The 8,429-nt window shown below is 41.7% G+C and overlaps 1 pseudogene; it reads right to left on the bottom strand.

Moving 5' to 3' along the window:
* Window positions 1-2,961: 2,961 nt before the first annotated feature.
* Window positions 2,962-4,123, bottom strand: LOC120861914 (annotated as a pseudogene).
* Between the last annotated feature and the right edge of the window lie 4,306 nt (window positions 4,124-8,429).

Here is an 8,429-nt window from a genome sequence, read left to right on the forward strand (position 1 = left end):
GTTTCAGCTTTAGCATCATTCCTTCCAAAGAAATCCTAGGGCTGATCTCCTTTAGAATGGACTGGTTGGATCTTCTTGCAGTCCAAGGGACTCTCAAGAGTCTTCTCCAACACCACAGTTCAAAAGCATCAATTCTTCGGCGCTCAGCCTTCTTCACAGTCCAACTCTCACATCCATACATGACCACAGGAAAAACCATAGCCTTGACTAGACGGACCTTAGTCGGCAAAGTAATGTCTCTGCTTTTGAATATGCTATCTAGGTTGGTCATAACTTTTCTTCCAAGGAGTAAGCGTCTTTTAGTTTCATGGCTGGAGTCACTCAGCAGTGATTTTGGAGCCCCCAAAAATAAAGTCTGACACTGTTTCCACTGTTTCCCCATAAATAAAAGTACATAACAAATTTTTTTATTTCCACTAATGTACTTTTAAAATGAAAAATGTATACAAATTGTGCACCCTTTGAATGAAATTACATTTTAATTTTAACCCATCAAGTATTTGCTGTCAATAGAATGCAAGTTAAATAAGAATCTTCATTATAACAACAGATGAGCTGGTCACCATTGTAGAAATAAGCATGAAATAAAGGCAAGAAAAATACATTTTATGGAATAATGTATAATTAATTAAAGGCAACCCCTTACCCACGGGCCTTTCAGGTCTTCTGTGCCTCTCTTGCCTTCTGTCTGTGGAGTGTATTTCTCCCTGAATAAACCTTTTTTCACTTTACCGTGGCTTGCTCTTGAATTCTTTCCTGCGCAGAGACAAGAACCCACACTTGGCGGCTGTCCCAGGGACTTGGACGTGACCTGGGATGTGACCATCTTCTTGCACCCCACTCTCTGTCCTGCAGCAACACTCGCACTGCTTCCGACCTTGTCCCCTCAAACCCTTACCACCTCTGAGCATTCTTTTTCTCTTTAATCTTTGTCAATTTCACAGACCACTATGAGATCTCAGGATTATTTTAATATATATTTCTTTGATTACTAGTGAAATTAAACACATTTTATTATGTCTATTGGCCATTTTTACACCCTTCATGAACTGTTTTTTATACTACTATCCTTTGCCTATTTTTCAGTTGGGATAACTGGCTTTTTAAAATTGATTTTTAAGAGTATTTCTTTTTTAGAGTTATACTTTAGCCTTTAGCCTGCTTTAAAGCTTTAGCATTGCTTGGAAAAGATTTTTTTTTCTGATGACAGCTTAGAAGTGTATGTTTATTATAGAAAAATTAAAACCCAGATGATACAGAGAAAGAATAAAAATGATCCATTGTTCTACCATGTTTTCTTCTTTTTTAAAATGTACAAATTGAAAATTCTCCCATTTCTCCCCCTATATTATAACTCTGTCAACCTTCAGAATGCATTCTTTTAGCAGAACACTTACTTGCATATTAAACATGATTTTAATTCTTCTTTCATCTTTATCATTATCATCATTATGATCATGAAGAACCTTTGTAATCATTTCTATTGATTTTTTTTTCTATTATGTTCTCTAGCTTTTCTAAGAAAGGCCACTTGCACTCCCAAGGATATATACATAACCAACTCTATATTCTTTAGAAAATGGCTTCATTTAAAAAAATAATAATTAACTCTTTAATTCATCTGGAATTTATTCTGGCATATGATGTGAAGAAATCATTTAACTTTATATTGGTTACATGGTTATTCACATCCTATATTGAACTGTCTATCCCTTTTGAACTGATTTCAAAAGTCAGATTCATCATTTAATTTTTTTTATATGCTTTTGGACTTTGCATTTTGGCCCCAGTTTTGCACATTTAAAGATCTGGCAAGACAGATATAATTGATTACTCATGTTTTTGGAAGTTTTTTGGCTATTCTTACTAGTTCACTTTTCAGATGAATTAGTATTGGTAATTATGTTAAGCATCCATATGTTGATTTGGGGTTCAGTTCAGTCGCTCAGTTGTGTCAGACTCTTTGCGACCCCATGGACTACAGCATGCCAGGCTTCCCTGTCCGTCACCAACTCCCAGAGTTTGCTCAAACTCGTGTCCTTTGAGTCGGAGATGCCATCCAACTATCACATCCTCTGTTGTCCCCTTCTCCTCCCACCTTCAATCTTGCCCAGCATAAGGATCTTTTCCAATTAGTCAGTTCTTTGTATCAGGTAGCCAAAGTATTAGAGCTTCAGCTTCAGCATCAGTCCTTCCAATGAATATTCAGGACTGATTTCTTTTAGGATGGACTGATTGGATCTCCTTGCAGTCCAAGGGGCTTGCAAGAGTCTTTTCCAACACCACAGTTCAAAAGCATCAATTATTCATGGCTCACTGAGCGACTTCACTTTGACTTTTCACTTTCAGGCATTGGAGAAGGAAATGGCAACCTACTCCAGTATTCTTGCCTGGAGAATCCCAGGGACAGAGGAGCCTAGTGGGCTGCCGTCTATGGGGTCGCACAGAGTTGGACACTACTGAAGTGACTTAGCAGCAGCACCACCACCAGCTTGCTTTATAGTCCAACTCTCACATCCATACATGACTACTGGAAAACCATAGCTTTGATTAGACACACTTTTGTTGGCAAAGTAATGTCTCTGCTTTTTTTTTTTTTTTTAAACATATTCAGTGTTTTTATTTAATATTTATAGCAGACAATTTACATACCTCCCCACCCCTTCCTTTAAGTTAGTGTTGACAATGTTCTATAATAAACTACTTAAAGAGAAGCTTTGGCCCAGAATGGAATGAAATTCCAAAACAAAACAAAACAACCCCCAAAACAAAACCAAAATCACTGTTGCTTTTAAAAAACCAACACTTTCACCAATTATATTCAAACAAAACACACAACGAGGTTTGCACCATGTGCTTCTTCAGTGTTTCCTGGCGGCCGGCTCCCCTCCCATGCAAATGGTGGACCTTTGCTGCCGCTGCCTGTCCGTCCTCATGCTGGGTCTGGAGGTTCGTTCAGCTTCACATTATTCGAAAACCCTGGATGGAAGATTCTAAGGTCTTAAAATCCCAAATGGTCATGGCTCCGTCGATGCCTGTAGTGCAAAATTTGCGACAGCCTTGCTTGTCTACCTCATAAATAGACACGAGTAATGCTGTGCTGGTGCAGCGTCTCCAGGGCCGTGTTGCAGTCCTCTGTCGTGGCCCGCCTGTCCATATTGCGGAAGCGCTCCATGGCCGACACGTGGCTCTGGATGCTCAGTTTTGGAATGTCCACCTTGAGATGAAGGTCAAGCAGCCGCAGTCATCGTAGTTAAGCATGGGCAGCAATTGTGGCCAGCAGCCACGACACTGTTCTCCGAGATGAACGACACACTCAGGAGGGGCAGGAACTCCGTCTTCAGAGCTGAGACCTGCACGCTTTTTGAGGCGTCAGCAACGGACACGGTGCTGTCGTGGCTGACTCAGGCCAGGCGGCTGCTGCTGGCCGAGAAGCTGACCCTCTGCACCCAGCTGCCGGTGCCGCTGCCACCAAACGCTGACATCAGCTGACCGAAAGGCATCTTGCTGCCCCAGGGCGTGCTGGCTGGCTTCTCATCCACTTCTTTAATGTAGGCAGAAAACACTGCATTTGAAGTCACAGGATCCCGCTGCCAGCAAGACGTTGGGATGCCAATCCAAGCTGAGGGCCGTGGAGCGGATTGGCTTTTTAATGTGCTCACTCACCCACCAGGCATTTTCAGACTCAAAGTATAAATGGAGATGAGCTGTGCTCCGCTGCCCATAGCAAATTTGTTCTCTAGTGGGGACCACTTGAGGAAAGTGGCCACCCGGTTAATTCTCAGGATCGCCAGGGTTGGCTTTGAGACACCATCCTTCTGACTCCAGACGTAGGTGTTTCGGTTGGCCCCACAAGTGATGATGCAGTCACTCTTAGGAGCCCAGTCAATACCTGTGATGTGTCTGTTGTGTTCCTTGAGTTCATGAGCTTTCACCACTGGCCCCCGTTCTTCTTACAGATGTGGACTTCATGATCACGGGGGCTAAGTGCGATCTGGGTATGATCCCTGTTCCAGGCAGGACAGGTGATTGGCTCCAGTAAAAACTGATGCAGGGACATTATTCTTAGTGTTTTCAAAGGATAGAAAGCTGGGATCGGGGTGGTCCAGATGGCTCAGAGCGTTGAATTCGCAGACTCTAGTCAGTCAGTGCAAACAGGCCCCAGTGGGCATGATCGGAGAACTGAGGCTCAGCTGTCTCTGCTTTTGAATATGCTGTCTAGGTTGGTCATAGCTTTTCTTCCAAGGAGCAAGCGTCATACTTTCATAGCTGCAGTCACCATCTGCAATGGTTTTGGAGCCCCCACCCCAATAAAGTCTATCAATGTTTCCATTGTTTCCCCATCTATTTGCCATGAAGTGATGGGACCAGATGCCATGATCTTAGTTTTCTGAATGTTGAGGTTTAAGCCAACTTTTTCACTCTCCTCTTTCACTTTCATCAGAAGACTCTTTAGTTCTTCTTTGCTTTCTGCCATTAGGGTGGTGTCATCTTGCTTTTCTGATGATCCAAGGGATGTTGGATGTCATGTATGGAAGTGAGAGTTGGACTGTGAAGAAGGCTGAGCGCTGAAGAATTGACGCTTTTGAACTGTGGTGTTGGAGAAGACTCTTGAGAGGCCCTTGGACTGCAAGAAGATCCAACCGGTCCATCCTAAAGGAGATCAGTCCTGGGTGTTCACTGGAAGGACTGATGCTGAAGCTGAAACTCCAATACTTTGGCCACCTCATACAAAGAGTTGACTCATTGGAAAAGAGTCTGATGCTGGGAGGGATTGAGGGCAGGAGGAGAAGGGGATGACAGAGGATGAGATGGCTGGATGGCATCACTGACTCGATGGACATGAGTTTGGGTAGACTCTGGGAGTCGTTGATGGACAGGGAGGCCTGGCATGTTGTGATTCATGGGGTCGCAGAGAGTCAGACACAACTGAGTGACTGAACTGAACTGAAGGGATGTTGGCAATTTGATCTCTGCTTCCTCTGCCTTTTCTACTTTTGTAAATCCAACTTGAACATCTGGAAGTTCACAGTTCAGGTACTGTTAAAGCCTGGCTAAGAGAATTTTGAGCATTACTTTGCAAGCATATGAGATGAGTGCAATTGTGCCATAGTGTAAGTATTCTTTGGCATTGCCTTTCTTTGGGATTGGAATGAAAACTGACCTTTTCCAGTCCTGTGGCCACTGCTGAGTTTTCCAAATTTGCTGGCATATTGAGTGCAGCACTTTCACAGCATCATCTTTTAGAATTTGAAATAGCTCAACTGGGATTCCATCACCTCCACTGGCTTTGTTGGAATTGATACTTCCTAAGGCCCACTTGACTTCACATTCCAGGATATCTGGCTCTAGGTGAGTGATCACAGCACTGTGGTTATCTAAGTCATGAAGATCTGTTTTATATAGTTCTTCTGTGTATTCTTGTCACCTCTTCTTAATATCTTCTTCTGTTAGGTCCATACCATTTCTGTCCTTTATTGTGCCCACCTTTGCATGAAATGTTCCCTTGGTATCTCTAATTTTCTTGAAGAGATCTCTAGTCTTTCCCATTCTATTGTTTTCCTCTATTTCTTTGCATTGATCACTGAGGAAGGCTTTCTTATCTCTCCTTGCTATTCTTTGGAACTCTTTTGGGGTTAACTGATGTTTTGGTGTTAACTGATTTGGGGTTGCCTGATGTTTTTTTAGTAATGACTGTCGTCATACAGAAACACAGTATTTCTCTCTAATAAATAAAATCTTGTATATGCCTCAGTAAAGTACATTTGGATGTTTCTTGCTAAATCTGTCCCTGGGAATTTTGTCATTTTTATTATTTAGGCCTTTTATTTTCCTGTCAAGATATCTAACTGATAATTGTTGGAAAGAGATGGAAAGTGTTTTAGAAGAGTGAATTCAGGGATGTTAGTCAACGGAAGTGAAACCAAGCCAGGGCACTGTCACAAGTGAATGTAAACACACCTTCCCTATGGTACATCCTGTTATTGAGGAAAGGTAAGAGTCGGACACGACTGAAGAGACTTAGCATGCAGGAACACACGCAAGTGCAAGCTTGCTGGAAAATGAAGCTTGTGTCCTAATCTGGGCCACAAACTTCCAAAAAACAACTTTTTTCCCCATGTTCTCTAGGTCATAATACAATTTGGAAAAGCAGTTTCAGGTATTCTTCAATGTCCGAGGGTGTATTCTTCAGCAATTTCTTTTCAGGCTGGTGAGAAAGAACTTTAGATCCCCAGGTGTTCTAGCCCACTAGGCCTCTCTCTGAGGCTGCTGTGTGTAGCTGGTCCTGGAGGCAGGTTTATTTCCTTTTCCCCATTTAATGGGTCATCCTGAACTTTAGTTATTCTCTCAAAAGTTATGAAGTTAATGAAAGGAGAATTCAGTTAAGTTCAGTTGCTCAGTTGTGTCCAACTCATTGTGACCCCATGAATCTCAGCACGCCAGGCCTCCCTGTCCATCACCATCTCCCGGAGTTCACTCAGACTTACGTCCATCGAGTCAGTGATGCCATCCAGCCCTCTCATCCTCAGTCATCCCCTTCTCCTCCTGCCCCCAATCCCTCCCAGCATCAGAGTCTTTTCCAATGAGTCAACTCTTCTCATGAGGTGGCCAAAGTACTGGAGTTTCAGCTTTAGCATCATTCATTCCAAAGAAATCCCAGGGTTGATCTCCTTCAGAATGGACTGGTTGGATCTTCTTGCAGTCCAAGGGACTCTCAAGAGTCTTCTCCAACACCACAGTTCAAAAGCATCAATTCTTCGGCGCTCAGCCTTCTTCACAGTCCAACTCTCACATCCATCCATGACCACAGGAATAAACATAGCCTTGACTAGACGGACCTTAGTCGGCAAAGTAATGTCTCTGCTTTTGAATATGCTATCTAGGTTGGTCATAACTTTTCTTCCAAGGAGTAAGCGTCTTTTAATTTTATGGCTGCAATCACCATCTGCAGTGATTTTGGAGCCCCAAAAGATAAAGTCTGACACTGTTTCCACTGTTTCCCCATCTATTTCCCATGAAGTGAAAGGAGGATTACGTTTATCTAATCAGTTCAGTCAGTTCAGTTCAGTCGCTCAGTCGTGTCTGACTCTTTGCGATCCCATGAATCGCAGCACACCAGGCCTCCCCGTTCATCACCATCTCCCGGAGTATGCTCAGACTCATGTCCATCGAGTCCATGATGCCATCCACCCATCTCATCCATGGTCGTCCCTTTCTCCTCTTGCCCCCAATCCCTCCGAGCATCAGTCTTTTCCAATGAGTCAACTCTTCGCATGAGGTGGCCAAATATTGGAGTTTCAGCTTTAGCATCATTCCTTCCAAAAAAATCCCAGGGATCTTTTTTGAAAAGAAGTCACAGACAGAATATATTTAAAACTTATATAATCCAAATGTAGATTATAAGAAGACCACATATGGTGCTCATGCAAATCAGTAGGGGAAAGAAGTGACCAGTTGTGAAAATGGGTGAAGGATTTGTTAAACCAGGTCACAGAAAAGCATACCTGAATGGCCAAAAAGCATTTGAAAAGATAAAATTCTTTACCAGTAATCCTGGAAATAAAAAAAAATGAGCTACTATTTCACACATCATATTTATTAGGAAAAAATGTATGGCAGTATCACATATTAGGAACTCTTATATTCTGCTGGTGGTGATATAAATCAGTTCAGTCAATTCAGAGAGCAAGTTGACACTAATAAAGACATTTATAACTCATGGTCTAGCAATTCCATTTCTAAGTATACTGCCAAGAGAAAACCTGCAAGGGTGCTCAAGGAGACATGTATAAGGATGTTCAGTGCAGCATTATTTATAATAATAAAAAATTGGAAGCAGCTCATATGTGCAATAACTGGGAATCAAGATTATATACATGTTTTTTTTTTCCCCCACAGTAGAATACTGAATGAACTACATCTGTATTTAGAAGTTGATGACTAAATTTCAAACACATAATAATGGATGAAAATGTTGCAGAATAATTCCTACAGTTTGATACCAATCAATATCATATATTGTTCATTGTACATACCTTTGTAGTAAGACTAGAAAGAGGCAGATGGAAAGGATACACACCAACTTCATGATACTGGTTGACTAGGAAGATAGGAGCCAACTGGGTTCAGAAGGGATAAAAAAGAGACTTTAAATCTCTCTAAAGTTTTATTTCTTAAAAAATTCAAATATGAAAATATAGAAATACTTGCTAGATATTGGTAGCAGAAATAAGGATATTTATTAGTTTCTGTACTTTTCTATATTTTAAAATAGCTCATATTTTAAAAATTTATTTATTTTAATTGGAAGCTAAACACTTACAATATTGTGGTGGTTTTTGCCATACATCTACATGAATCAACCATGTGTGCACATGTGTGCACATGTGTCCCACCATCCTGAATCCCCCTTCCACCTCCCTCCACAC

Source organism: Oryx dammah, unplaced genomic scaffold (assembly GCF_014754425.2).
Source record: "Oryx dammah isolate SB20612 unplaced genomic scaffold, SCBI_Odam_1.1 HiC_scaffold_3, whole genome shotgun sequence".
Lineage (NCBI taxonomy): Eukaryota > Metazoa > Chordata > Mammalia > Artiodactyla > Bovidae > Oryx > Oryx dammah.